Source organism: Crocuta crocuta, unplaced genomic scaffold (genome assembly GCF_008692635.1).
Source record: "Crocuta crocuta isolate KB4526 unplaced genomic scaffold, BGI_CrCroc_1.0 scaffold755, whole genome shotgun sequence".
Classification (NCBI taxonomy): Eukaryota; Metazoa; Chordata; class Mammalia; order Carnivora; family Hyaenidae; genus Crocuta; species Crocuta crocuta.
In genome coordinates this window covers 298,313-306,754 of record NW_027531305.1, presented here as the reverse complement: position 1 = coordinate 306,754, position 8,442 = coordinate 298,313, and the positions used below count along the sequence as shown (strand labels likewise).

Sequence of the window (8,442 nt, the reverse complement as noted above, 5' to 3'; positions counted from 1 at the left end):
TCATTCTCTTGACCTTCTCCAGCAATACTTACATGGGATGTAAAACTCATCTAGATGGGGTCTCCAAAAGGAAGGTCAAAATACGTATCTTGTTGGATGGTGGAGGATGAAGCTCTGTCCCCAGACAAGAGAGCAGGGATGGGTCAAACTTCAGTCCCCATCCAGACTTAGGACTGCAAAAGAAATGACCATGTCTTGTCCAGCCTGAGGTTTCACACACTGTGGGGCTACAGCAGAGGAGGTATTTACAGTCTCTTAGGTCTGCTCATTAGGCACATTTCATGGTTGTTTCTACCACCTTTAGACACATGATTCCCCTGTGGGACACCCATGTGGACCAAAAGGAAATTATTCCCATAGAACTTCTGTTCCTAGGAGACCAGGCAATAAGCCATTTGAAGCCAGTTTTTCTTACTCTTTTTCTATTACTTCTTCTGCCTTTCAGAGATCTAAACTCCCAGCACCATATCCCAATCCAGAGGGAACATTTTCTCTTGCTGGAGACTAAGAAATTGGTCTTGACTAGGTCCCTTGGTTTCTTCAAAGCATTGATTATGGTGGAGACACATCCCCTGATAGCTCTAGGAAGTAACCTTTCCCGTTTTCAACAGAGATGTTAAGTTTGTTCCTTTGATATAAAACCTTGGGCACTACGCCCATGGCTTCACGACAATTTTGCCAAAACAATTATGCTCCATATAGTGATGACACCAGTTCCTTTAGATTCACTAATCTGCTGAGTTGTGAATGTGAGAAAAACATTTGTATGTGAATGAATGTCAAATCAGCAGTTGTGAATGAAGGATAATGAAATGAAAAAATAAAAATAAAAACTATCTGGGGGGCCTGGGTGGCTCAGTCGGTTAAGCGTCCGACTTTGGCTCAGGTCATGATCTCGCGGTTCGTGGGTTCAAGCCCTGCGTCGGGCTCTGTACTGACAGCTAGCTCAGAGCCTGGAGCCTGCTTCAGATTCTGTGTCTCCCTCTCTCTCTGACCCTCCCCTGCTCACTCTCTCTCTCTCTCTCTCTCTCAGAAAGAAATAAAACATCAAAAAATGTTTAAAAAAACTATCTGATTAAAAATGCAGAGAGGATCTGAATAGATATTTTTCCAGTGAAGACATACAGATGGTCAACAGGTACATGAAAAGGTGCTCAACATCACTAATCCCCAGGAAAATAAACTCAGTAGCCAAGACATGGGAGCAACCTAGATGTTCATTGGTGGGTGAATGGATGAAGAAAGTGTGCTGTATTGGGTCATCGTGGGCTTGTTCCTCCATGCCGGTGGTGTCCTGCCCTTCATCTACTTTCTCATTACCCACTGGAACCCCTTCCCCTTCACTGGGTGGGGAGTAGACGAAATGGGCAAAAGTACCAAAAAGTACAAGTTGCCTGTTGTAAAATGAGTAAGTCATGGTGATGCTATGTATGACCTTTTGACTACAGTTAACAAAACTGTGTTACATATTTGAAAATATCTAGGAGAGGGGATCTTGAAAATGCTCATAATGAAATAAATTTGTAATTATATATTGTGATGGGTGAACTTATTGTGATCCCTTTGCAGTATATATAAATATTGAATCATTACTTTGTACACCTGCAACTACTACGATGTGATGTCAATCAGCATCAATCAGCAATGACAGTGGTGATGATGACAAGGGACAGTTCATCCATGATATTGGCTCAGGTTTGAGTCAGGGCCCAGGTGAGCGTTGTGGTCATTCTTAGCATCACTATGAATAGACTGAGGCATACAGAGGACAAGGAGAAAGGCCATTGTCAGGAAGAGCATTTAAGGGCTAAAGAAGAATGGCTACAGATCCAAAGTGAAAATTGTGATTTTCTATTTTCCTCTATGGTGAAATTGTATAAATGGCCTTAGATTCCCAGTGTAGTTTTATCCATATGAGTAATACAGCTCATTATTATTTTTTAAAAATTGAATGAACTTTTATGTCCATGTTTTCAATCTCACCCCTAAATTTCTTTTTTTGCATGTGTGCGTTTTATGGTTACAGAATATTGGTAAAGTACTCATAGTTTATACATAGATGAACACACCTATGTTGGGGTGAGCAATTCTGTAGTTTCAATTATTAGTTATAATTCAGTACAACTAATTATTGATTATTCCTTCAGGAAGTCTAGAGAAATTTTACTTGGCATGATATAGGTCATTATGAAGAAACCATTTCTCAGAAATCAAAGTTGCAAAAGATACAGAAATGTTCAAATATGTCTGATCAAAGGTCAGAAAGAATGGTGGGAAGGTATGAAAATGGACAAAGGGAAAACCTTGTGTATATCAGAGCAGAAATCTTAGTGAACTGAGTTTTCTGAAATTGTATAGAGAAGTTGACTTCTAAGAAATGGAAAATTCAGGAAATACATAAGAGCAAATTCTATTTCACAATGATCATGGCTTTGACTCTATAATCAAGGGCATTTCTTTACCAGCAGGACAGTGGTCCCTTTTATAGCTGCCATCCCAAAGAATCTCATCAGAGCCTCCTTTATAAAGGGGTTCAGCATGGGCGTGACCACCGTGTACATCACTGAGGCTGTTGCATTTTAGTGGGAGCTCTGGGCAGCAGCAGAGCTAAGGTACACTCCTAGGCTGGTACAGTAAAATAAGGAGACAACTGAGAGGTGAGATGCACAGGTAGAAAATACTTTATACTTGCCCCGAGCTAATGTGATTCTATGTATACAGGAAATAATCTTAGAGTAAGAGTAAAAGATGCTAGCAAGGGGACCACCAGTCAGCAACACAGTTGAAAAATATATCACCACGTCATTAAGAAAGGTGTCAGGGGGCACCTGGGTGGCTCAGTCTGTTAAACGTCCGACTTTGGCTCAGGTCATATTCTCATGGTTTGTGGGTTCAAGCCCTGTGTCGGGCTCTGTGCTGACAACCAGCTCAGAGCCTGGAGTCTGTTTCAGATTCTGTGTCTCCCTCTCTCTCTGACCCTCCCCTGCTCACGCTGTCTCTCTCTCTCTCTCTCAGAAATAAATAAAACATTAAAAAAAAAAAGAAAGGTGTCAGAACAGGTAAGTTGAATCATCTGATCGTGTTCACAGAACAAGTGGGGACATTTCCGAGTGTGTACAGAAGGACAATCACAGCACCATTAACTTTGTAACAAGGAATTCAGGATGCTCATGACCCAGGACACCAGAACCAGCAGCCCACACAGCCTGGGGTTCTTTATGACCGGGTAGTACAGGGGGTGACAGATGGCCACGAAGTGGTCATAGGCCATTACAGCCAGGAGAAAGTTGTCCCAGCCTGCAAAACATGGGGAAAAACAGATTTGGCTGATGCATCCTGTGTAGGTTATAACTTTGGTCTGTGTCTGTATATTCACCAACATCTTCAGAAGGGTGGTAGAGATGAAGCAGATGTCCACAAAGGACAGATTGGAGAAGAAGAAGTACATGGGCGTGTGGAGGTGGGAGGCAGAGCTGATGGCCAAGATGATGAGCAGGTTTCCAAAGACAGTGATCAGGTACCCAGAGAGGAAAGCCCCAAACATGAGGGTCTGCAATTCTTGTTCCTCTGAAAATCCCAGAGGAAGAAAATCTGAAATTTGTGTATCATTGTCAGGTCTCATGTGGTGGTGGCGGTGATGACTACAGATTAGGGGGGGAAAAGATTAATTTTAACACAAATGGGCATTAGTAACATGGCAGAAATACTATAATTAAAATGACATGTGGCGGGGGAAGCAGGCATAAGATGTAAAACAGCAACATTTACATCCACATGGACCTCTGATTCAGGATGAAATGGGTAAAACTTTTGAAATTTAAAGAATAGGAAGATATACTTTTTTTAAGGAAAATATACTTTTTAACACATAGTGGAGGAAGCAGAAGCTAAAGCTATAATTTTATCATGTAACCATAAATGGACTCAATCATGCTTCTGAAAAAGATGTAGGGGATCTTTAGCTGAATACAAAATAACATGTTGCATATAATGGCAGGAAGTGATTGCTATTTTAAAAAACAGATTTCTCAGGGTGCTTGGGTGGCTCTGTCAGTTAGGTGTTCGAATTCGTCTCAGGTCATGATCTTGAAGTTCGTGAGTTCGAGACCTGCGACGGGCTGTGTTGACAGCTCGGAGCCTGGAGCCTGCTTTGGATTCTATCTCCTAAAATAAGGGAGAAAATTTTGTTTGTCATAACTAAGGATGTGCCACTGGCATCTGATGGATTGAGGCCAAGGATGCTGCCTCATATCCTAGAATGCACAGCATGGCCCCCACCACAAAGAAGTATCTAGCACAAGTGTCAACAGTGGAGAGATTGAGAAACACTTTTCTAGAACAGAACTTCTCCAACATTAAAGTGTATACAAATCACTTGGGGATCTGTTTAAATTCGGATTCTGGGGGCGCCTGGGTGGCTCAGTCGGTTAAGCATCTGACTTCGTCTCAGGTCATGATCACATGGTTCGTGGGTTCAAGTCCCGCATCGGGCTCTGTGCTGACAGCTAGCTTGGAGCCTCGAGCCTGCCTTGGATTCAGTGTCTCCCTCTCTCTCTGACCCTCCCCTGCTCATGCTGCCTCTCTCTCTCTCTCAGAAATAAATAAAACATTAAAAAAATAAATTCGGATTCTGATTTAGCAGGACATGGGTGAGGTCCAGAGATCCTGTCATTGTAACCATTTCCAAGTTGATACTGCTGCCACCAATTCTGGTCTGTGGACCTGTCTTTGTAAGGCTGTGGTTCAGCGTTTGAGTCACAGGTAGCTGTTTTTAGACCTTCTCTACCGAGAATCCTCAAGCTCATCTCAGGGCTGAGGTTACGTGGTCCAATGATGGACTCAGTAGGTAAACTTGTGCACGCTCAAGTTTATATGTGTCTCTGGAGTATTTCCCTCGTGAGCTGTGCTGCCTCTGGGGAGAGATGATGCCAGATGGAAGAGAGGCACAGGGCAAGGTAAGGGGAGAAGGTGTGGAGCTTCCACTCCTTCTCCAGGTATGCCACTCCACCGCTCTCCAGGTGAAAAAATAAACCCATCAACCCAACTGAAGGAGGGAGGCAGAGACTTGGAGCACAGTGATGTGAGGCTGTAATCCATTTTCTTCCCCAAGCAGGTGTCTGATAGATAGGCACACTGGGGGCAGTTACAATAAACAATTTATCTCCTAGAGAGCAAGTCCCTCCCTTGTCCCTCATTGGCTGCACACTACAGAGGTTATAGCCTTACCCGGATGTCATTTATGCCCATGTAAGGCAAAAAATAGTCTGGCCGGAACAAATGTGCCTTCCCTGAGGTGACACTGAGACTTCCAGTCCTTCCTCCTTTTGTTCTTTGTCACATGCTCATTGCAAAGCCCATGAATATAAGCCTGCAAAATGGGGAGGGGGAAAAGAACCAGGAAAAGAAGCATCTAAGGGTTTGGGACTCCATTGTGTGTATGTGTGTGGGGAGGGGGGCGGTGGTACATATTTCCAAAAGGTTGTAAACCTACCGTTAACTGGACAGCACAGCTTTTATTTGGTATTTCTGAAGATGAGTCATCTCCCTTAACTTCTCACATTCACCAACCTGAAAGCTCTCTGAACCATCCTTTTTGGGTTTTATGGAAGATTCACTAATGTAGACAAGATTGATTAAGTCATTGACCATTGGTGATTAGACTCAACCTTCAGACCCTCCTTCCCAGGAGGTCAGGGGGTGAGATGTGAAGTTCCAGCCTTCTAGTCACATGGTTTATCCTCTTGGCCAGTAGCCCCACTCCTTAGATGCTTTCCCAAAGTCACTTCATTAACCTGACGGAAGACATCTTTTTCCTTAACTTATTTTATTTTGAGGGAGGGAGAGGGAGGGAATCCCAAGCAAGTTCAATGCTAACAGCCAAGATCTCACAAATCCTGAGATCATGACCTGAGATCAATAGTTGGACCCTTTCCCGACTGTGCCAGCCAGTCCCCCTAACCCTGACACAAGACACCTCTATGACTCCCATCACTTCGGAAATTGGAAGAATTTTAGGAGGTCTGTGCCTGAAATGGGGATGTAGACCAAATATATATATTTTTAAATTACAAATCATAATATCAAAGGTATAAGCTGTAGTATTGGATAAAGCCTTGAAGGGAGTTCTGTCATGATGCTTCCAGTTCTCAAACCCTGGCACAGTGGTTCTCAACCTGGCTTGATTTTCCCCATGGGGGTATTTGGCCATGTGTGAACACTTATAACCCATAGGATATCTATAACCCATAGGACAGCACCCAATACAAATGTTCACCCAGCCCCAAATGTCAGCAGTGAGAAGGTGAGAAATATTATTCTAGACCAGCACTGATCTACCTGCATTGTGTGTACCAATCACCAGAATTTGTAGTTAAAATGCCAATTATGATTCATCAGGTCTCCAGGTCTCCAGGGACTCTGTCTCTAACAAGCTCCCCGGTGGTGTTGATACTGCAGGTCCTGGTCTGTGGAGCACAGTTTGAGAACAAGGCTGTGCTCTTGTGTTAGAGACACGTGTAGGCAGTTTTAGGGCTTCTCCACCAGGAATCTTCTGTATATGTGATTTTGAAAGAAAAGTTTTTCACATAACTGTATAGGTGATGATAAATTCTGTGTTCAATAATTTTATATAAGGGCTCTTGAGCGACATCGAATAATTTATATTTGAAAAAAACCCTTTGTAGTAGGCACAATAAGGGATTCCAAAAGATGTCCACATCCTAATCCAAAGAACTTTTGAAAACATTTGTTTACAGAGTAAGGGTAATGTCGCCAGGGGATGGAATAATAAGGCTGCTTATCATCGATCTTGGTATAAAAAGATGAGCCTGGATTATCCAGATGGGATTAGTGTAATCACAGTGGTCCTTTAAATGTGAAAGAGGGAAGGGGCACCTGGCTGGCTCACTAGATTAATAGTCTGGCTCTTGATTTCAGCTCAGGTCATGGTCCCAGAGTTCGTGGGATTGAGCCCCGTTTCTGGCTTTGTGCTGACAGAGCAGAGCATGCTTGGGATTCTCTCTCTTCCTCTCTCTCTCTCTGCCCTTCCCCTGCTCGTGCTTGGTCTCTCTCTCCCTGACTCTCTTTCAAAGTAAACAAACAAACATTTAAAATGTGGAAAGGAGGACAAAGAACTGGAATCAGAGAGACAAGTCAGACTCTATGCTTTGGGCTTTGAAGATAGAGGAAGGGCCAGGAGACAAGAAATGCAGGTAGCCACTAAAAAATGAAATAGGNCAGTGCTCATCCCCACAAGTGCCCTCCTCCATGCCCATCACACCACTTCCCTCCCTCCCCACCCCCATCAGCCCTCGNACTTTCGCTTAGGTCATGATCTCGCAGTTCGTGGGTTCGAGCCCCGCGTCGGGCTCTGTGCTGACTGCCAGCTCAGAGCCTGGAGCCTGTTTCAGTCTGTGACTCCCTCTCTCTCTGACCTCCCCTGCTCACACTGTCTCTCTCTCTCTCCCTCCTAGAAATAAATAAAACATTAAAAACAAAATGAAATAGGAAATGGAGTGAATTCTCCTCTGGAGTGTCCAGAAGGATCACAGCCCTGCAGATCTCTTAATTTTAACCCAAAGAGACCCATTTCAGGCTTTTGACCTAGAATCTTTGGATAAATCTTTGCTTGATGCCCACGAGTGTGGTCATTTATTACAGCAGAGTCAGGGATCGAATCCAGAAGTTTGTTCAGAATTTTTTATAGGAACAGGATTTGAGCCTTTCAACTCATTTAGTGATCTTTCCCTTGGGTCAAGGCGTTTGTGAGTGAAATCTCACCTTAAATGGAAGGAAAATTTAGTTTCAGTTCAGAGATGTTCTCCATTTGCTGGACAGTGATTTCTCACTGCATAAATATAAATGTGGTTTTGAATCTTTGAAGATTTGGGATAGAAAACAATTCCTTTTTAAACTTAAGGTTACCTATTCCATTTTAAATCTTTGTGTCAAAATTCTACATTCTTTCTAGTTTATGTTGACTCGAATGTTTATTCTTTTCATTACTATCCCTGCTCTGCCATATTCCACATTTTCTTTCAACATAATAGATGGGATTTCAATAAGTCTCTGTGTCTACATGTATGTTTATTGATGTGTTTATTTGAGAGAAAGATGTGTATAAATGAACACATATATACACATACTCACACTCCTAACCTTGAACATTTTCTTTAGATTCAACAAAGTGCTCTACGCATTTCATTTATTCCTCATACCACCTGTCTGAAGTTAGGGTTCTTTACCCCACATTACTTTCAAAAATAAGGAAACTGAGGCTCAATTGGATTACATTTTAACAATCATATAACAAAACAATTAAAACTTAGTGTGCATCTTCTTGAATTATACACGAATGGAGCCACATAGTATATAACCTTTTTTTTAACATTTCAATTTTTATTTATTTATTTATTTATTTATTTATTTATTTTTTTACAACAC

At 42.4% G+C, this 8,442-nt stretch overlaps 1 pseudogene; it reads right to left on the bottom strand.

Annotated features, from left to right (window-relative positions):
- Positions 1-2,560: 2,560 nt before the first annotated feature.
- LOC144237905 (olfactory receptor 7A10-like) lies at positions 2,561-3,622 on the bottom strand (annotated as a pseudogene).
- Between the last annotated feature and the right edge of the window lie 4,820 nt (positions 3,623-8,442).